The 20576-nt window shown below is 36.1% G+C and overlaps 1 protein-coding gene across 1 annotated transcript in view; it reads right to left on the bottom strand.

Moving 5' to 3' along the window:
• Positions 1-19986, bottom strand: part of TFPI (tissue factor pathway inhibitor) — a 213076-nt gene extending 193090 nt beyond the window's left edge. Inside the window, exon 1 of the mRNA XM_050711583.1 lies at positions 19969-19986. The gene's annotated coding sequence lies outside the window, so the exon portion shown is untranslated. The remainder of the gene's footprint in view (positions 1-19968) is intronic.
• Between the last annotated feature and the right edge of the window lie 590 nt (positions 19987-20576).

Below are 20576 nucleotides of genomic sequence, written 5' to 3'. Positions count from 1 at the left end.
ATTAGATGAGTATCAATCAGCAAACATTCTAGCCACCCAACAATTAATAATTATTCATGTCTCTCAGCAAGTTCAAATAGCACGTTGCAAGCTGCTTTGAAACAGTGCTGATGTACTTTATTTTAAAACCATTTTTCTAGTGTTTCACTCAGTTTTTAGAACTGAATGCTAACTGAAGCCAACAAGCAGAAATTTAACATTACCCAGATCATTTCTATAAAGCTATATTTCTCCATTCCATGCACAACAGTGCCCAAAGACATCTTACACCCAAAGGACTGTTGTAAATACTGTTCCTTGGAAATAGGGAGCTAGCTTTGGGTCATTTGGGTGCCAAATTACACTAGAAAAGAATCCATGGGCAAATGACTCAATTATTCCTGCATGAACAGAGTAGTCATTGCAATACTCTCCTATTCATTTTTGGATAGATAAAATCCTAAGTCCTGAGCAGACATGCTCAGTGTGGCATCAAAATCAGAGACATACAGAGAGCTTCTGAATCACACTATATCTTCTGTGATTACTTATGATTGCTCTGTTTTACTGCCCAAGCACCCATTTGAAAAGCAACTTCTGTTGCTTTTGGTGCCCTCACGGTTACCATCGATCTCTAGCAATGGATCACTTTCAATTCATAAGCAGAAACAGGAAATATGTACCATGCAGGATGCTTCCTTTGCTTGTTACTTAAGGAAAACCCTCCATTTGTCTCATCCTGTTTATGAGTTCATAGAAATGACTGGTTCCACGCTTATTTGGGATGGGAAAGCTGAGCAATTGACAGATATCAGATTTATTTTGTGTTTCTGAAACTATTTCGGTATTTTGGAGCATGTAGTGAATTACTTCATTATGTCATTATAGTGTATAGAATGATCAGTATTAGAGTTAAAAGCAGCAGAGCACATATATACCAGCCAAATCATCCTGTGTTTTGAAAAATCATTTGGTAACAGAAGTGAAGCTATAAACTACAGTAAAACTATAAACTGTCCTTTGAAGCCGAACAGGAAGCTGTATGATAGAGCACAGAGTCCAAACAGCTTAAATTATTGGATTTACAGGGTAACGCCGGACATAACAGATTTGCAAGGTTTGACAGTTTTAGAAACAAAGTATTTGGGAAATAGTCTGGAAGCTGAGGTTGAGGGATGAAATTAGATAAGGAAAAGGAGAGAAAAAGGTGCAAGAAGTGTTCTTCCACACAAATTTTGAAGTACATCCTCCTTTACACTGTTTTTAGAAGGGGCAAAGATTAGAAGATTAACATCACATCAAAGTGAGTAATTATACATTTTACATCTAGACAAAGTGCCTGATCTTAACAGCACTTGTGTTGATTAACTGGTACGTATAATTGAAACTGAGCATCAGTGTTCCTCAGTCAGGTTCAATAAAATAGGTAAGGGAAAACTGCAGGCAAATGATCTGATTAATTACAAAATCAAGTCTGATCAGAGGCAAACCTGAGTAAATTTTCAGTTCTATTTTATACTAGTTCTTATGAAAGCAAAAAGTAATAGACATGAACTGAACATTTTCATCTCAGAGCAGTAAGCATTCACCCACCATCACCCATAAAGTTCATTCCTCATCCCCTGGGCTTCAGCTGCTGCGTTGCCTGGCTAATGAGTACTAATTATTCAAAATTATGAATGTAGTGCTCAGCATGTACTTCCTTTTCACATCTAATCAGACTGTATAACAACAGTCTGCAAAACAGAATATAAACGAAGAGGGCAATTATAACATACATAAACTTGGAAATAAACAATAATGCTACTAACTTTATCCATTGGACTGATTACACTGATTTTTCTCTGAGAAACAGCCACAGAGCTGGAAAAATATCATTGGAATTTATAGGACCAATAACTGCACTAATTTTTAAGTAAAATATTTTCAACGTTTCCATAAAAGATGAGGATATATATGCAAGGAATACATTTTTCACTTTTGGAACTACGAAGTGAACATTTGGAATTATTATTATATTCCTACAGTATTTGTAAGCATGACTTAAAAACAACGTAGTTCAGTTACTGAGTTACTACAACACAGAATTCAGCACCATCTGACAAGTACCAGAACATACCTGCCCCAGCATGCTATGCACATGAAAATGAGGTGCTGAAAAGATGAAGTGTTTGTATCAGCACTAAGATTTTTTTCAACAATGAAGACCTTCCTGCTTTTGATTATTATATTCTAACACAGTACATTGCTATCACCAACTAACTTCACGAGGGCAAAACAAAATCCCAGAATTTTGCAAAACACAATGCCTTGATATATTTTCATCAACAACTCCCAGTATTTAAAGTATTAGATTTTTAAGGAAAGCAGTTTCTACATTTAAATAATATTTTCAAACAACTCCAAGATAAATAGGTCTAGCGTTAAATCATCATTTTATAAAAATAATTGCAAGAGTTGGTTTGGACTTGGAATTATTTTTTGTTTTAAATCATTGCTGACAATGGGTATCTCTGAAATTTCGTTAGCTGTTTTCTGTATTACCACTTATGACATGCATTTTTAACACATACCACAGTAGTAAAGTAACTATAATATGTGCAGTTTTTGAAAAACCCACAAATTTTACATTTTTTGTTTGCTTTACTGTGAGAAAAGATTGTGCAAGATAAGCTCTCTGCAACATTAAATAAATTGCAAAATTATCACAGAGAGTGGCAGGTTTTGGATTTAGTTTCAAAGCACTGCAGATCATGATTTATAGGCATGTTTGAAATGAAATGCCATAATAAAAGCTTTAGAAAACATTCAGTTCAATCTTAGAGTATCCCAGAGTGGGGTTCATAGGTTTTGGAAATAAATGTGTCTTAAATAGGAAAAACCATGTGTGACTGTACAGTTATGATATTTTAAGCAGGCAGAGGATGGAAGGATGGGGAAAAAAGTGTAACAAGGTAACTGATAAAGGCAGAACAGAAGTCAGGGCATTTAAAACTGATCTGAAGACTCATTAAAATCCAAGGCATACTGTTTCCTGCCCCAGACAGAACCATGTAAAAGCAGCTGGGTTTACAAATAAATTATAACATCTCTAACATCCACAGAAAATACAAAAAAAAAAAAAAAGATACAAGAAAATGCATATTGATTGTATTGACTGTGAAATTAAATTCTTAGAGGATTTTCAGGCAGATGGACAGGGCATGATCACTTCTATTTAATCTTACATATAATCTGCAAATGTGTTAATAATCAAGGGACCATATGCCTGCTGGGACTTGTATAATACACATTTCAAACCAGTTACTTTCACTGCTATAATGATCAGAGTTGATATACATGTAATGCAATTCTTTTATTTTTATTTAAAACAACAACAAACTCTGCAGTTTTTATGCTTCCTCTGTAGTGTTTTTATCTCTGGAAAACTTTGCAGTTATCTTAAAACATTCCCAATTTTTATATCTAACAATTGCTCAATTGCTGATAGCTAATCTGAAACCAGACTGAATAAATGAAAATTTAAGATTTCAAATGGTCTCTCTCTTACTCAAGTTGAGCAGACACCTTTTCTAACAATGAATATAAAACATATGAATCTACTATGCTATTACACCTTCTGTAAGGAATAGTTTTGCCTCAGTTTTCCAAAATAGGGCTGGTTTTGGAGACAAAAAAAAAAAAAAAGGAACTGAAATACTTTTCCTTTTTTTTTTTTTTTTTTGACAAATGGAAAGCTTACTTGATGCATGCTTGTGCACTGAGTGAATATGAAGGCATTTCCTCTCCTCTTCTAGGCAGGTGGCTCATCTAACAAAACCAATCTGAGCCAATTTACAATAATTTACATACTCAAATTCCAGAGCATCTTGTTATTACCCCCTCACAAAGCAGTGACTAGTTACAGAGTGAAAAGTTCCTAAAACTGTATATCTTTTGAAGCTGTAAGCTTTTTTTCTCCCAGGAAGACTGGTAATGACTGTATTCTGCCTTTTCTCCAGACATCTGTTGTTGGCACCAGTCAGAGACTGGATGTTGGGCAAAGTAGACCCAGTATGACCCTTGTCATGTTACTAATCCCTCAGCTAGATTTCTCTTGGTCATTAAATATTAATCTAAACTTTTCATTTTCAAGTGTCATTCATGACTAGAGTTGTAAAAGAGATTTCATTTTTACAATTTGACTGGAATTTTTGATGCCTTTTTGAGCTTACATATTTGCACAACTACAAGCACAAAACATTTTTTTTTTTAATTAAAAATACTAAGAGTGTCCAAATTTTATCTAACTTCACTCTGAAGAGGAACTTAACTTGTCCTTGTTGAGCAATCCTGGCACAATTTTATGACACTTGAGTTCATTTGAAGAACATTATCCCCAAAGTTTCTTCACTCAGCGTACTTTCTTTTTAAAAAAAAATAAATTGTTATTCATGTCATCAGTTTGGATAGTTCTCTCCTCCTGGAGTTCATTTCCCTTCTTTTCTTGCCTTTTTCCTTTTTCTTTCCTTTTTTACCAACTGTGTTTATGCCTAATAAACATTTGCAAAGCAGCTTTTCCTGGGTGAATCTCCGAAGTACTGCTGTGTATTAAAATACAAATAGCCCTCTGCTGAAAAATATAGAGATTGCTTTCTGATTTGAGGGATCCTCAGAAGGGTTGTACGCATGCAGCAGTAAATTTGGGCTTTAAAAGAAACTATACATCTCCATTTTCTCATTTCCTACAGCATAAATGTCATTATAGCTTAGCATCTCACCACACAATCATGCCTAAGCAAAAGAGACAATACTGAACTGGATGAATTGCACACTGTAATCAAACACATCACTCCAGCTTTTTTCATCTCATAGCTAATAAATTCAACAGATCAGGTTTGGTTTAGTCCATAATCTGCATCACTTTACCATGTTTTACATAGTCAAGTCCATTCAAAAACCTCTGACACGGTGTTTAGTTAGTTTTTTAATCTACCTTTCAACTATATCAATTCATCTATGGCATAAGATTAGCAGTTATCCTGCTACCAAGGCTTAATGGGATTTTTTCAGAACTCATTTGACCCTGACTACACAGGCTAAAGCAGCATTATGAATTAGTATTAAGAAACATGTTACAGACTGAAAGCAAGAACAAACAGTACTACTCTGTATATCTGATTTTTCTGGGCACTGTTATGGTTTGTCTTGTTAAGAAGAGAAATCAATGAGAAATAATTAGACTGCTATTTGTAAGAGATTAAACAAATTTTTTTTTTTTTTTCCTATCAGATATTTTAGAATTGGATCTGAAAGGGAAAACTGAAATCCGTCATCTACAGGGCAGGGTAAGTCTAAAGAAAATAAACAAAAGGAAAATTGTTTTCAAGGTAGCTATAGAAAGTATCTGACTGTTAGATATCACTGGACATCTTACTTATCAGGATGACGTTGGCTCAGAAATGACACCTGAGAGACATAACTACTGGTAATGTTTGAATTATTAGTCCTTACACCTCTGATGGTTCCACCGGTGTTTAAACTGTTATGCTCCCTGTAAGCTTTTTTGAATGCACAAAGCACGGTGTTCAGTACATAACATCTTGAGCACTTCAACCAGGACCAAGTATAGCCTTTGCAACCCATAAAGACAGCTGACAGCAGTTACAGGAAGATAAAAATTGTAGCACAGAAAGGGAATGCTTTCTTCATGCATGTACATGTGACAGCCAAGAACACCACCTCCCATTTTCCTGGAACATTCACACTGACTTCTCCCATATGGTGTAATGGTACGCACAAGTACTTTTTAGTTTTCTTACACTGCTTTTCTATCCCCACTCCCAGGTTTTCTTTTATCTGACCAGAGATTACTTTAGTGCCCTCAACATACAGTAGGACGAGGAAAAAAATGACTTCTGTAGCAACAAACACCTGAAGACCTTAAAACTTACTCTTTAGTATTTTAAATTCAAAGGAACAGCTGGAAACCTTTTCTAAGTCACAAGCTGCCAAAATATGTTTTCCTCATTTAAGCATTTCTTCATACAACTGCTGAGGAGGCTCATCAGACAAGCGGCTACACCATAAATCCTATTGCTCTCAAGAGGACTGAAGCTTCATGACTAGTTTAGATGTCTCTTATAGTGATTAAAATTAGCATTTAAAATATACAACGGGGAATGCTTTCTGAAAACTAATGGTTATATTATGGCTTTGTCTTGATTTCAAAGTTTCACTGATGAAGCTGCATCCATTCAATTCAAATCACACATACTTCTCAGAAGGTTTTGAGTTCATCGGAATTTCAGATAGACAGATTTCCCTACAGAAGTGTTTTATCAATTTAATTTATAGGATTTGGGAGGTTCTGGTGACATTTACTGCATTGGCAATAGAAGGATATCAGGGTTTGGGTGTCCTCGCTTGCCCTGCAGCTGTGGTTGTCTGCACAAGACCATGCAGACAATGCTCAACAATGCTTTGGCTGCTAAAAGGTAATTAAATCACTTACAAATTCTTCCTAACCATCTAAAATTTATGCCCAGTTCAAGATTAATAAACGGGGTTAGACAATATAAGTTCAGGGAAACTTTTATGAGAATGACGTAACGGTTTAAAACAGGCCATGGAAGCCTGTCAGATATCCTACATAATGCCTAAAATACCCTCTACTTGTACTTTCAGCAGTAGAAGTGGGGCTACGTAACAGAACTCCAAAACATTAATGAAGTTCAGTCAGAGCCCCAAAAAGCTCTGGCTGAGAAAATATTCCTAGTCTTCTTCATCTGGTGTAGCACAAGGCACAATGAGCTTGCTGTACTCCTGTCTTCTCAGTGACTGGAAATTCTGAAATATATCCCTTTAGCTATTACATTCTTGCCAAGGTGATCAGAAGATAGGGCTGCCCATGATCCCATGAACCCATTCTATGACTTGTTAATGTCCATGTATTCTGCACTTGCACACTTGTATTCATGTGACAATGTTGCCCTAAGTGGCAGCCTTACATTTATATTCATTTTTACCTTATCTTCCTCCATTGCAATGAGATTTCCTTCCCTCCATCAGATCTATTTTGACCAATGCAAAAAACTAAGAAAAAGAAAAAAAAAAAAGCTTGACCAAGAAGTGGTATTAAAGAAAATCTTCTAGGAGACAATCTAGTGTCAGACTACAATGCAGTAAAACCTTGTTAAAGAAAATTACCAAAAGAGATGAAGTATCAATTTAGACTTCAATAGTCACTATGCATGCTTTTTGAGAAAACAAACAAATGTCAAATATCTACATTCAGTGTAAAATGCCTTAAAATTAGATCAGATTTTGATATTTTTATATAAAAGATGTGAAACAATGTAAGACACTACCAAAAGAGTAGAAACCTCAGTGTGCAGAACATAAGTTTAAGACCTTTTAAGAAAGCAGCCTCAGATATCAGATATTTCTTGAAATGTACTCCCAGCATTGCTTAGCTTTTTTTTTTTTTTTTTTTAAATCAGCAATGTAACCCTTACCCGAGGCTAGCAGAGACAACTAACATGCAAGGAGGCCAAGACGACTGTAACTGGGTTTCTCTGAACCATGTTTCATCTTTTGGAAAGCAAGGACAGGGAAGGAAGAGGAAATTTAAAGTGTTACGCAGAAGCAAGCAAACAAACAAACAAAAAGTAGTTATTTTAAAGTGTTCTCCTTCCCAGGATTTAAGGCACCTTAATAATGTCAAATAGCCTTTTGGAGCTACTTTTGAGTAGAAGTGCTAACTGATCTAACAAAAGGACAAATCAAAATAATGAGAAATACCTCCTGCCTTCCCTGCCATTTTGAGTATCTTTTTATAATTTCTAAGTAATTTTTCAATAACAGTGAATAATTTGCAGTTTCACAAAGCTAGAGCAGCAGTCAGTACTTTTTCCCTGGCTCCCACATTATGCATTTTACAGATCTGAGAAAGCAAATCAAAGATGTAATGTTACTGTCCCACAGTGTAGGACATCAGTACTGAACACAGCATGCAAAGCTGGAATGAGTTTGCTCTGTTCCCATTTTATGTCCCCTGTCCTCCACCTCTCCTGTCTCCCCCTTATTTTTGTCTCTGGCTGACAATAGAGAACAGCTCCTATCAGAAGCCACAGCCTGAAGACGCCTTACAGAAAACAGAAGAGCTCTAAAAATTTTTACCAATGAAGTGGGAGATTTTTACTAAGATTGCCTGGTAATTTTAGATACCAGCCCCAAAATGCTGGCAAAATTAACAGGCAGCACACTGCTTTCTCCAGTTAAAAGCACTACTCACAGTCTTGCTTGCCTCTGGCAGACTTTTCCTTTGACTTGTTCCTAGCCTTTAATAACTGGTTTTTTAGTAACTTTTATTTACATAATTTACTTATTTAAAGTGCTCTCAGAAACAAGGGGGTTGCGTTCCATCTAGGAACACAGCAGCATTCTTCAAAGGAAGAAGGGGGAGCAAGAAGGTGCTCATTTACAAGGAAAGAATAAAGAAGCATATAAATAAGAGGAAATAGAAGTGGAGAGCAGGACTGGTAATGAAGAAATCTGCCTGTGCTGTTCCTTCCCAGTATCTACGTCAGGCAGAGAACGAGTTACACTTCTGCAACTGAAATTAATTTCAGGCTCTTGCTAAACAATTTTATCTTGCTTTTGTTAAAAAGCATGTGATCTGCAATACATTTTCCTTAAAATAGCTTTTTTTGGGGGGGGCGGGTCAAAGACGCCTCAAATCACTATCTTAGGCAGCATTCCTCCCCCTACATCTCTTCCTTGTGCTGCTCACCATTGCTCCAGCTAAGGCAGAGCTTCAAGCTAATCAGTGGACTACTGATGGCCCCAGCAAGTCATCCGTGACAAACACGGGGATTGTGGTCTTTGTTACAGCTGGCACAACAGAAAGCTTTGTGGTTGATGGAAAAGTAAGCTTGACTTGCTGCCACCATGAAGAACAGAAGACAGAAGGATTCCCCTCTCAGAGGGCACAATTTTATTTTTAAATTTAGAAGTAAAAGGAGCCAAGGTGTAATTTTTTTGCAGCTGCCAAGTCTCTTTAGGAAAGGAAAAAAAAAAAAGAAAAAAGGAAAAAAAAAAAAAGACCCTAACAACTCATACAAATGATGGTGCTTAACAGCCTCAGGAGCAATTCTATCACAAAGTAAAACAGCTGGTAATAAAGTCCTAAGTATGACACATCTGAGGCCAAATAATCTTCCAAGGGCAGCAAAGGGGTTATGCACTTTCACATATTTAAAGGTACAGCCTGAAGAAATCATTAGCAGCTTTTTGTTGCATATTGCAAAGAAACCAGTCAGTCTCACAGTTTTGTAGAATAATATAGGTGCCGTCTTACAGCTTTATAGACATAAAAAGGTAAGGAGGATTTTATTCCATTAAATTAAATGTCCCTTCACTCCCCACAGTTGGGAGAGCTTCCATGAAACTGAGTGTTCACAGGCTATTTCCAACTAGGTTGCACTCTTGCCCTAAAAGCAAATCATTTGACACTTCCTCTTCTTGAAATTGGATTCCCCTGCTGTTAATTCAAAGAAAGACAGATTCAAGTTACTGAATGAGCTAATGTAGGCGTTCTGGAAAAATATAAAGTCAGCTCCAAGGAAATTGGCAGACATTGCATTTTGTATTTAAGTAATAGCACCAAATATTATGAAAGCAGCATCTGCCAGTATTTTGCATAGTGCAGACCGTGTTCCAATACCTAGGTATCCCATACACAGTGTTATATACTTCAGTGGCAATTGGGAACATGTTTTCAAAAAATAATTCTATATTTCAAATACACATTTCCCTGAATTTCTAAGTCAGCCTGTCTGGTATTTCAATAAAAATTCCATTCCTTTATCTGTCAGCACAAAAAGCATTTTCAGTAGAGCTTGTGATATGAAGGCAGGCAAATATTCCACAAAATTGCAGAACTTAGGTATTAATTATATGGTCATGGACCAATGAATCTAGCACACACTTTAATTGAAAGGGGTAAGAGCAACAGAACCACTAAATTAAGAAGTCCTGAAATCATTACAGAGGTGAAGAAGAAAATAATTTAATAATCTTAAATTTCCTCACTGTTATTTGGGGTGAAGATCAAGGAATGTAGAATTGAATGTACTTCCCAATCAGTTAAGAAAATTCATGGGATAGGCCTAAAAGTTCAACTAAACGTACTGGCTAAGACAAAATGAGCTTGTTTTATACTTCAAAATAAAAGCACATGGTCCAGAGACATTAGATGTGATTAGACAGACATTTTCCAATTCACACGTACAGTCTGGACATATTAGATTATTTGGCTCAGGAAGTCTCCAGCATAAACTGGCACTGACTGACAACAAAGTTCTGCTCTGGTGAAACATTATTTCCTACCTGCAGAGATGAAAAGCATTAAAAATATTTCCATTTATCATAGCTGTTATGATTAGTGCTGCTTTAAGGCAAAAAGAAAGGCAAGGTTATGAAGCGTGACAACATCAGATCAATTTGAAGATCACTTCCCTTTACACAACCTGAAAAACAAGCTTTCTTTTTACTGCTATAGCATCTCACATGTCATGCAGGGAAATATGCCCAAGCAAAAAACAAACAAAACTCTTCTTTTATATATCAGTTTGAAAATGGCATTTAAATCATCCCTATCTGATTTTCATTTCATCAGCATCATCTTTAAACTGCATGCTGCCAGTTTATGTTATATACATATCCTAAGCCACTTAGGAGACTGAAACACAATGTTTTGTTTCTTCAGTGAAAATCTAATTTCTTCCTCTCCTTACTAGCTCTAAACTACACAAAATTTAGCATCACTACTGTAGTGATTTTGAGTCATAAATCAAAGAATCTCATATACTTCAACATAGCTGGGTCAAGGCTGTGGAAAGCACATCAGAAAACAAAAAACAAAAAAAAAGAGAAAAAAAGAAGAGAAACTCTCAATAATTGCCCCAAAGCAATTTACTTAATTTAAGGAAAACTAAATGCCTAAAGGAGCTGCTTGTTAAGATACATGCACTATTTAGCTTTCATTTATTTTTATTTTTTTAAATGTCTTGAAAATTAAGCTAGAGACCTGAATGTCAAGTTGGGTTCTTTCAGTTTCCACATCATCAGCAGAGGTTTTAGAGTTCAGCAGTCACCAGGACTGATCTCAGACTGAGGAGAGGAATAAGCAAGAAGGCAAAGTGAATAATAGCAAGATCCTAAGGCGCATGCTGCTTTTTCTCTGTAAATATTTGATCACTGAGATATATGTAGTTATAAGAAAATACATAGAGACATGATATGTAGTAAACTGTTGTTCTGCTTGGAACATCCAGTACTGTACACTATGAAGTCTCCGGTTCACACACTTTTTTGTAACTGAGTACAGGCTACTTCAAAAGCCACAAATGGCATTAATCCAGTAAACTCCTTTAGCATAGAGATTCTTCTGCATGCCCTTAAAACTTACCAAATACTAAGCCAGAGTTACATACGTGTCTTCACACCACCCTGCTTCCCATTCATTTTATCACACGGGACCTGTCTATTCATGTGGCTGACATATTACAGGATGAGGGCAGTTATGTAAAGAATGAACTCAAGACTGAACTAGAACACTGTGCAGCAACAGAGAAAAATCAGAGAAAGATATACAAAGTACTCTTCAATTAAAGAGAATTACAAACTGTGCAGACAATGTGCCAGGTGCAGAGTGTATCATTAGCATCAAAACAATCTAGGATGTTATGTGTTTCATTCTCAATTGTTCTTGTGCTGGATTAGTGTTTTCATACTGACAGCTTTGCTTTGATTCAAATAGATGATATCAAAATCTACAAGACTTTCATGCTCTAAAAATACTTTTTTTTTTTTTTTTCCCTGAGAAGGGATTCATATGAAATGTTTTCACCATGCAGTCATAAATAATATTCACATGAGATGTTTATTAATAATAACATGATCACTTAAGGCCATAGATACTACATGAGGCCATCACATGCTTATTTTTATTCATTAAAATACATCTTGTAAAATTTGCTGACAATCAAGATCAAATTATTTTGCGTAACTTGTTAGAGCTGGTACTTATGATTTAAAGAACATGGCATGTCTGCCTTTATTTTCTCTGCTTTCTTTTGTTGCCAGATTTATTTCCACAAGAATCTTAATGTTCCTTATTAATATATGTTAAATAGAAACATATTCATGCCAAATAATTTAAAATACAGCAAACTTAAAAACATGTTCTTGCTCCAAAACTAAATGCAAAGCCAAGACATTAGAACACTGATGTACTGTTTGAAACTTTTGGTAAAATACCTACAAATCAATGAAAACATTCCCATAAGACTACTATGATTATTTATAGTAGAATCAAGCATTTGATCTGGAAAAGAGGTCCTCTCCCTGAGAATTGATACTTGCACAGGACCATATACTCAACAGGACTTTATTTGCTCCTTAGTGCTGAAACATGAGTAGCACCATAATTCCTCTGAAACTACCTGTGAAAACTCTTTTGAGGGAAACTCCTTGTAACAATAAATAGGCAAGGAGATTAATGGAATTAGTCTGAGTTTTGCTTGGGGGGGAAAAAGCATACTTGGAAAAAAAAATGCATTTAAAACCTGAAATGGAAAGGGGCTTGCTAAATGAGACCTCATTCTTTAGGAAAGTATTTTTTCAAATATTAGTAGAGTTTCCCTCCCACACAGTTTCTCTTTTCCTGCACTACTAATTGAGTATAAAGAGAACCCTATTGTGATTCCAATTCCCTGAAAGATTTCAGGGTACAAAATGTCACTAAGTTTGAAGAGAAGCAGGAGTTACACTTTTCCCTGTTACTTAAGTTATAGGAAAATTAGACATAATATAAGCCGGGATATGCCCAAATCGTGGCATTCATTTCATAGCATGCTGTTATTCAGAAGTACCTTGTGCTCTAGGAGTTCTGTGGGCCATGACGAAAAACAGGCTCTGACTAACCAGCTGAGCATCCCAAACCTTCCTGTTTCAACCACTTCAGGTTAGATTGTTATTCACCTTTTTTAAAACAAACAAAAAACACACCAGGAACTCTTTTACTTTAAATGGCTTTTGACTGCACTATATCCATCTATTCCTAATGGGGGAAAAAAAAAAGTGGCTTATATGCTTATATTTATTAAACAGACTTCCAATATTCTAGAAAGATTGCCTGCATTTCTGACCAAGAACAGAAGTTGTCCAGGACAAACAAAACAGAGCAACTAAAAGATATAAATGAAAAAGTGTGCTTTAAATGTTGTTAACATGATGGCAATCACAGGAGACAGTGCTAGCAAGAGACTTGTACATTCTTCCAGATCTCGTGGTAAACAATGTTGAAAACAATTGTTTGTTCTGTCAGACAACAGCACAACACTCAAATTGACATTTAAAATATCAGCCTGATATATTAAAATTTTATACCAAAATAAAAGCTCATTGTTATTTCTATCATACTTTAAAAAAAAAAAAAAGAGAGAGAACATCTTACATTAGCTAATTGTCTTAGAGCAAGGAGAGCACAGAACTTTGGTGGACATAGCATTTCAAAAAATAAAATTTAGGAAGACTGATTGGGAGTGGACTGACTAACAACAGGGATATGCCAGGCTGCATCCATCCATGGGTCTAGAATCACCAAGACCTCCAACTTGCTCATAAATACTTTTTTTTTTTCTGGTTCAACATCTTGTCCAAAAAGCCTAATATCTGCAAGCCTTCGATGGAGCAGAAGTTCCAGTAATTCTTGTACAGCTATTACATTTCCATAAGCTGCAGAAATTGGCACGATGACTCTTTCCACTTTCCAACTAATTTCCCTAAAAGGGCATTCCAAGCTTTAGGAGTGCCTGTCAAAGAAAAAAGGACCCGTAAGCTGAGGTAGTCAACAATAGAAGGGATTTTTTTTTGTTTACTGAAAGTAACCATGGCTGTAATTGTTAGACACGCATGGAAATGTAACTGCTTGTAGTATTTCTGCCTTTTACCAGCACCATATGAAAGTCAATTCCTCTGTCCACAAGCTTCAGATACAACTCCAGCGTGCACAGACCTTGCATCACCCACTCCCTCACACTCATTTTCTCCAACGGATTCTCGGGATGCACACAGTGAGCTTTGGTGTTCCCTAACTAGTATTCCTAGCATTACAAAGCTACTTCAGGATTGAATGCTGTCCCATAACTAAGAAAATATTAGTGTTTTGCAATTCTGTCACAGCCTAATTCTGTTGTACTAAGTATGCGTACCTTTAACCTAGGTTGCCTATTTTCATTTAAATCTGCTTCCCCCAAAACTAAGACTGTACTTTAAAACTGCATCTCCTCTCAACTGAATATGTGAAAAAGAAAGTATCAGACCTGCAACAAAAAATAACTCCCCAGTTAATCTCTCTGCAGCACCTTCTGAACTTTTTTATTTTTTTTTATTTATTTTTACAATATCATATCGCTAATAAAGGTTTCAAGGGCCAGATTTAGCTAAAACTCAGTTTTGCTGAAATTCCAGAGCAGAGTGTAAAACAAGACAAAGGATGTGAAGGATGTGGACTACAATTTAGGCATCCTGTATTGCTTTCTCAAGTTCATTCAAAGCATGTTTCAATATTGCTTGCAAAAGCCTGATGAAGTTTGAATAGATAGCTAAAACAGTTTCAGTTGCAGCGTATGTTTCTTCTAACAACATATTTAAACGTCTAGAATTGTTTTCTCCTGAAATCAGATACATATCTTTAATCTCCAAATCAGAAGACAACTTGAAAATCCCCACCTGAGCTTGCAGTCAGTTACATTGACAGAGTGAAACTTCATGCTGTTCAAATCTACTTGAAAGAGCTGCCCTTTCCAGAGATTTCAAAGGTTTTTCACACAGTTAATGTATAAAAGATCCAAGCACTCAGCATGACAGCATTGATGATTCATATGAAACCACGTCACAGAATTCACAACTTTTAATGAAATCTGCCTGTTTTTATTTTAATCAGCATAGTGAAAATCTGGGATACAAACAAAATTTTCAGTCTTTCAGAGATTTGACTGGCTGAATTGTCTCTTTCACAAGTTGTTGCAGCTACAGCTTCCATTTGTAAGTTGTAACCCAGTCTCAGGGAAAAAACCATCCATGGAAAAATTTCTGGAGAGTGAAAAAGATTCTGCTATTTCTAACTAGGCTTATTTTAATTGCAGGGCAACACAATAGAATGAAGCAGTAAAATCAGTTTAAAAATTTGTGACATGAGTTTCACAGGAAGATAAATATTGTCTTAGTTTTTTCATACTTTGAATGGTCAGACTTGGGACACATTTACCGCATACACAGAGTGTAAGCTAGCCTTACAGCACTAAATCCATCTGGCAGCTTGCTGCTTTATTTCTTCTATAAGCAGCAGCTTTCAAGGTACCTCTTTAAAATGGGTTCAGGCTTCAAAAAGTCTTTTCCAATATTATTCAAGAGACACTTGATATTTTCATTTACTTTCAGTTAAATGTTTCATACATACTAGACAGAACATCTAGTTATCCTAAAATGAATAATGATGAACTGAAAGTACAACATTCTTCCAAGTAAGCAGGAGAGAAACTAGAATTTATAGTCATAACAGTAGCAATTTTATTAGGTTTCACATTTTAAATAGATTTTTATTAATAAAACATGCTCAGCAGTAAAGAAACTTGAGCTGTTAATCTATTTTGATTGTTATCTTGAAGGTAATATGGGACTTTTATTCTTCATGATGCTCGACAAGTATGTGCATTGTATTCAATATGATTATCTTAGTTATTTAATGTTACTACTGTGCCCATAATTTAGGTAGATAAACTCAGGTGAACAACTTCACATAAACCACATGCAGCAAATAATAAGCAGGATTAAACCTCAAGAACACTGAGGTCTAATAGCCTAATGAAAGCCTATCTGGAATGGAGTTGTTCACCAGTGTTAAAATGTTCACCAGTGTTGTGAATTTTGTAGTGTGATACCACAAAGTCATATCCATAAGCCTAGCTTATCTGGTTGGCCACAAACCTCTGATAAAACGAAACTGCCAGACATGTATGATAAGATCATACACTGAACCCGCTGCAGGCAAGTTTTCAAATAATTTGGTAGGTTCTTTGATGATCATCCACCATGTAGATTGAAAGCAAAGGAAAAGATGCAACTATATTCAGCCAAATAGATTGCTGGTACAGAAAAAGTGTCTCAGAACATACAGAATTGCATGGTTTATTAGTACAGCAGAGATTCCTGCAGATTGAACTAATTACATCTGCATATTTCCAGACACTGGTCTTTTCACAGTTAGAGATGGCATTAATAAAAGCTGTCTGCTTTTTCTTGTCAAATATGAAATACAGAGGACCATTGAATCAGTGGCCATTTAGATACAACAAAAGTCCTGGCCAGACTGATTCCCTGCACTGGCGCTCAGTTGCATGACTAACCGCAGTGAGAGCTCAGCAGGTCAGATAAATCTTACAGCTGTTTGCATCCTCCACCAGAACACTTTCTGCTGTCAGTGCTATCTAGGTGTGGGTTTGCACCTCGTAAACACAGGGATGACTCTAAGGGAGACAACTTGCTGAAATACATTACATTTTAGTTAACGTTCTTCCCCTTTTCCTAACTGAATAAAATTGTAATCTGAAAGAAAGTTCTTCTTACAAGGAAACTAGCCTGAAGGTTAGCAGGAGGCAACAAGCTCTGTCTTAGTCTCATTCTTCTAAACAGTCATTGTCGCAAGTGACAGTACTAAGAAGGGACATTATGTTTATGTGGGTAAGTACTGCGGTGAATACATTCAGAGTTCAAGCAACTGAAATATCAAAATAGAGATCAGAAGTTCACTTTTATGATCTAGGAGTAATCTAAAAAAAATAAAAAATAAAAATCCCCCCATAACATTAATATTGCTCATTTGTGAAAATCTGTCCCTGCAAATGCACTGCCAGTTAAGCAAAGCAGCAAATTGTCTGAAATCATCAATGGGACTAATGATTAGACATTACGTGTCTGAATCAGTGCTTGTTATCTGCTTGTCCAGTGATAGGTAACTCTCTTCACGTATTGCACAGAACAACTCCTGCCAAGAACCTCCTGGTAACATTCACAGCATAGTTAGAAGCAAGTATTTTCCAATGAAGTCCAGTTCCTCTGATCTTCTCCATGTTAGTAGCCCTCAGTGGAACAAAGTGGATTGGCTTTCAGTATTGACATTCCAATAGAGTAGAGGACGAAGGCCATTCAGGCATGTGGAGAAAATCAAAATTTCTTGTTTAACCAGCTGCTTAATCCCTTTTAATTGTGATCATTTGCAACTAATCTCCAAGCCGTAACTTTCAGCCCTGTTTTGCATTATGAACTGGTACAATGGAACTATCTGACATCCCACAACCCAGAAAGCCCCTAACAGATGGACAGCTTTTCTATTCGCTTAAAGATCTTGGAACAAGCATCGCGTCAATGTTAAACATGAAATTGATGTAAATTCTGTACTGTCATCTTTTTAGTAGAACAGAAGCACTTTGCTGCTAATTTGCATGATCAGTTCTAACAGGGAAAAAGACAAAAGGCCATGAGTTGAGCTATTAGTAGTAGTAATGGAAGCAGTGCTGACTTTTTTTTTCAGATGTCAAATTTGGATTATTTACTTTGAGCTACATGTTTGCTAGTCAGATTCCTGTAACAAAAACAATTGTTCCAAACCCCTTAGCCATAACAGATCTAGCAGGTAACAACTAATTCTAGTGGTATCACATGTAAAAATAATAATAAATAAAGCACTGAAAGTCATTCTCAATGAGTATACAAATTTAAGAACAAAATTGGTAATGTGTAATATACTCAGTGTCTCAAGGTACCACAAGAGGAAGCCTTAAGGAAGATTTTGAGGAACAGATATTGAGAAGAATTTGTGAGTATTCCTGAAATACACAGCGTGCATTTAACCACAAAAGTGAAGAAGGTGAGCATGAAAATGACTAGTAGGCTTGTTGCAAAAACTTATCTCATCTGTTTCTCACAAGAAGCAGCAACAGGCAAGTTGAGCAGAGTTTTATCTGTGAAAAATGCATGTAAATTCTTCTGCAAAGGGTAAGAAAGTGAATCATCATCTAGGAAAAATAGTCATAATTGGAAAAATCAACTAAAGAAGCTCCCTACTCTTAATCCCTCTTTCACTTTAGACTCCATATTTCCAGAAAGCTAACCAAATCTTCAGAACATTCTCACAGGACTGCTATACTTCCACTTGAAAATTATCAAGATGCCCTTTAATAAAAATAAACCCTGCATCTTTCTTACTTTTCTATACATTCTTCAGCTGTTCACAACCTCAAACACTAACATTCATTCCTCACATATATGTATGATGCCATAAATATCTAGTTAAAACATTAAATAATTCAGGATTAATATTGCCAGATACCATTAACATTTATAAACTCCATATGAAGTTACATCACACAAGAGACTAGCCTTAACCTTTAGAAGGTTTGTACCACAGTGCACAATGAAGTGATTAAATAATAGAATTTCCAGGATAAGAAAGAAATGCTCAATTTATGGAGAGCAATGAAAAAACAAGGTCTAATCATAAAGAGAGACATGGCTGTTGGATTGTCCTTGTTATAATCTTAAAGCAACAAACATTGCAATACAAGTATACAGTAATGTACATGTTCTGTTAAGAGGAATGTTTAAGAACAGAAACATCAAACAAATGTTATACTTTTGTAACCTCTATTTCAGGCTAATAATAACAAGTACTTAAAAGGGTATCATTAATTGTGGTCATACATAAACAGCCTCAAAAAGGGCACTTATGTACATTTGCATGTTCACACAGGGCCAAGGGAAACTAGAGCCTTAGTTCATCTTAGCAAAACAATAGCTTCTGAAAAAAAATAATCTTAAACCATGGGACCTTATCAGAGCCATGAAGTTTCAGCCATCCTCAATTGAGTTCCTGCAAAAAAAATCCATAAAAGCATACTGCTTAAAAACTATGAATTTATATGTAGCAACCCTCTGGGTACAGCTGAGTTGATCTGCAAGCCAATTGCAAGAATGATCATTTCCAAGAGCAAAAGATACATATTTTCCCACAAGATAAAAAAAAATATATATATATTGGTTATTTCAGACAACTGTAATCTTCCTCAGTAAACTCAAACCTTTTTCATTCTTAGAGCTAACTCCCCTGTCTGCAAAAAAGCTTGAAATTTGTATTACAATTTTTATTTTAATTATTGAATCATTCTATCATTAATCTACACAGATGTTTCTTTATTGTTAAAGTGAGTAAATCAGTAACTGAAAACCTGCTGCAATGCTGTTGCAGTGCCAGTACAGGGAGTGACTGTAATCTGAGATCTAACGCAGTGTCAAAAAGTTAAGCCATTTATAATATGTCACACAGAGCGAAATCTGGGCTGGTAAAATTATAATCGATCACAGGAATCTGTGGCCATGCAGCATTTAAGCAAAATAGCATATTTAATGAAGATTAAATTATTTCAAATAATTGTTGTAATACTCAGCCCCTGAAGAGAACACAAAGCTGAATTTTGGCTTTAATTGTTATTATATGGGCACTTGAACAGGCAAAAGATGTTGGGATATCAATCCAATATAAAGCAATTTTATCTTATGCATCTTCCACTCCCTTTGGACAGAATGGACTCACATATAAGTAGTGTTTGAGCAGCGCTAAATTGTATCTAAAGAAGTCCTAAAAATGGCAAGTATGTTATCCATTCACATCCAAGCTGTCTCTACAAGCTACACCTCATACTTCTCCTTTGCAAATTTCCATTAAAGTTGAACATATCTTATGCGTTTGTGCTAACATTTTCCTTGCCAGAACATTCATATAGCAGCCTAAACATTTTGATTTGTTTTGCCTGACAAGGCACAAGTAAACTCACATAAGTCCTTCTTTGCAGGAAGAAAAATAGCATACTGTCATCTAAGAAATACCTTGAACGTGAACAGCAGTCTCCTTTGGCATCTAGCTGCTATGATACATCTTATTGATTTTCACCCTCAGTAAATCTAGGCCATGTTTCACTTAAAGTGCCATCTTGTATGGCATTTACTTTGTGACAGAATCTTATTACACAGGAAATCCTCGGATCACCTCACCCTGTGTAGTCCTCAGACTGAAAACCCCTTCTGTATGAATAGCCTCACTGAAGCCAGACTGCCTGGTCTTTCCCCTATGCTCAGGAAAGAACACTATGGCAAGAGCAGTGGTTGGGTGGTTGCTGCTGTGGTAGGGAGGGGAGCAAGGGAAAAGTCAAGGACAGGAAAGCAAGCAGAGCTTGGAGAAGAATCTGATTCCTTCCGTTGTGGTATTTTCCACCAAGAACAGCTGGCCAAGCAAATAACAGGAAAAACATGAACTAATTTTCTTCTCTGCCAATGTCAACAGAGGATTGGGACTGAGTGAACACAAACCATGCCACGCTCTTTCCTTTACTCAGCTGCTATCTAGTCAGAAGTGCTCATGGGCTACCACTGGAAGAGGGGGGGGAAATATGCATTACTTAAACCAGTGACACAATATAGTACTGCTCGTAAGATCA

The sequence above is a fragment of the Cygnus atratus genome, chromosome 6 (genome assembly GCF_013377495.2).
Source record: "Cygnus atratus isolate AKBS03 ecotype Queensland, Australia chromosome 6, CAtr_DNAZoo_HiC_assembly, whole genome shotgun sequence".
NCBI lineage: Eukaryota > Metazoa > Chordata > Aves > Anseriformes > Anatidae > Cygnus > Cygnus atratus.
This window is presented reverse-complemented; position numbering and strand designations above follow the sequence as displayed.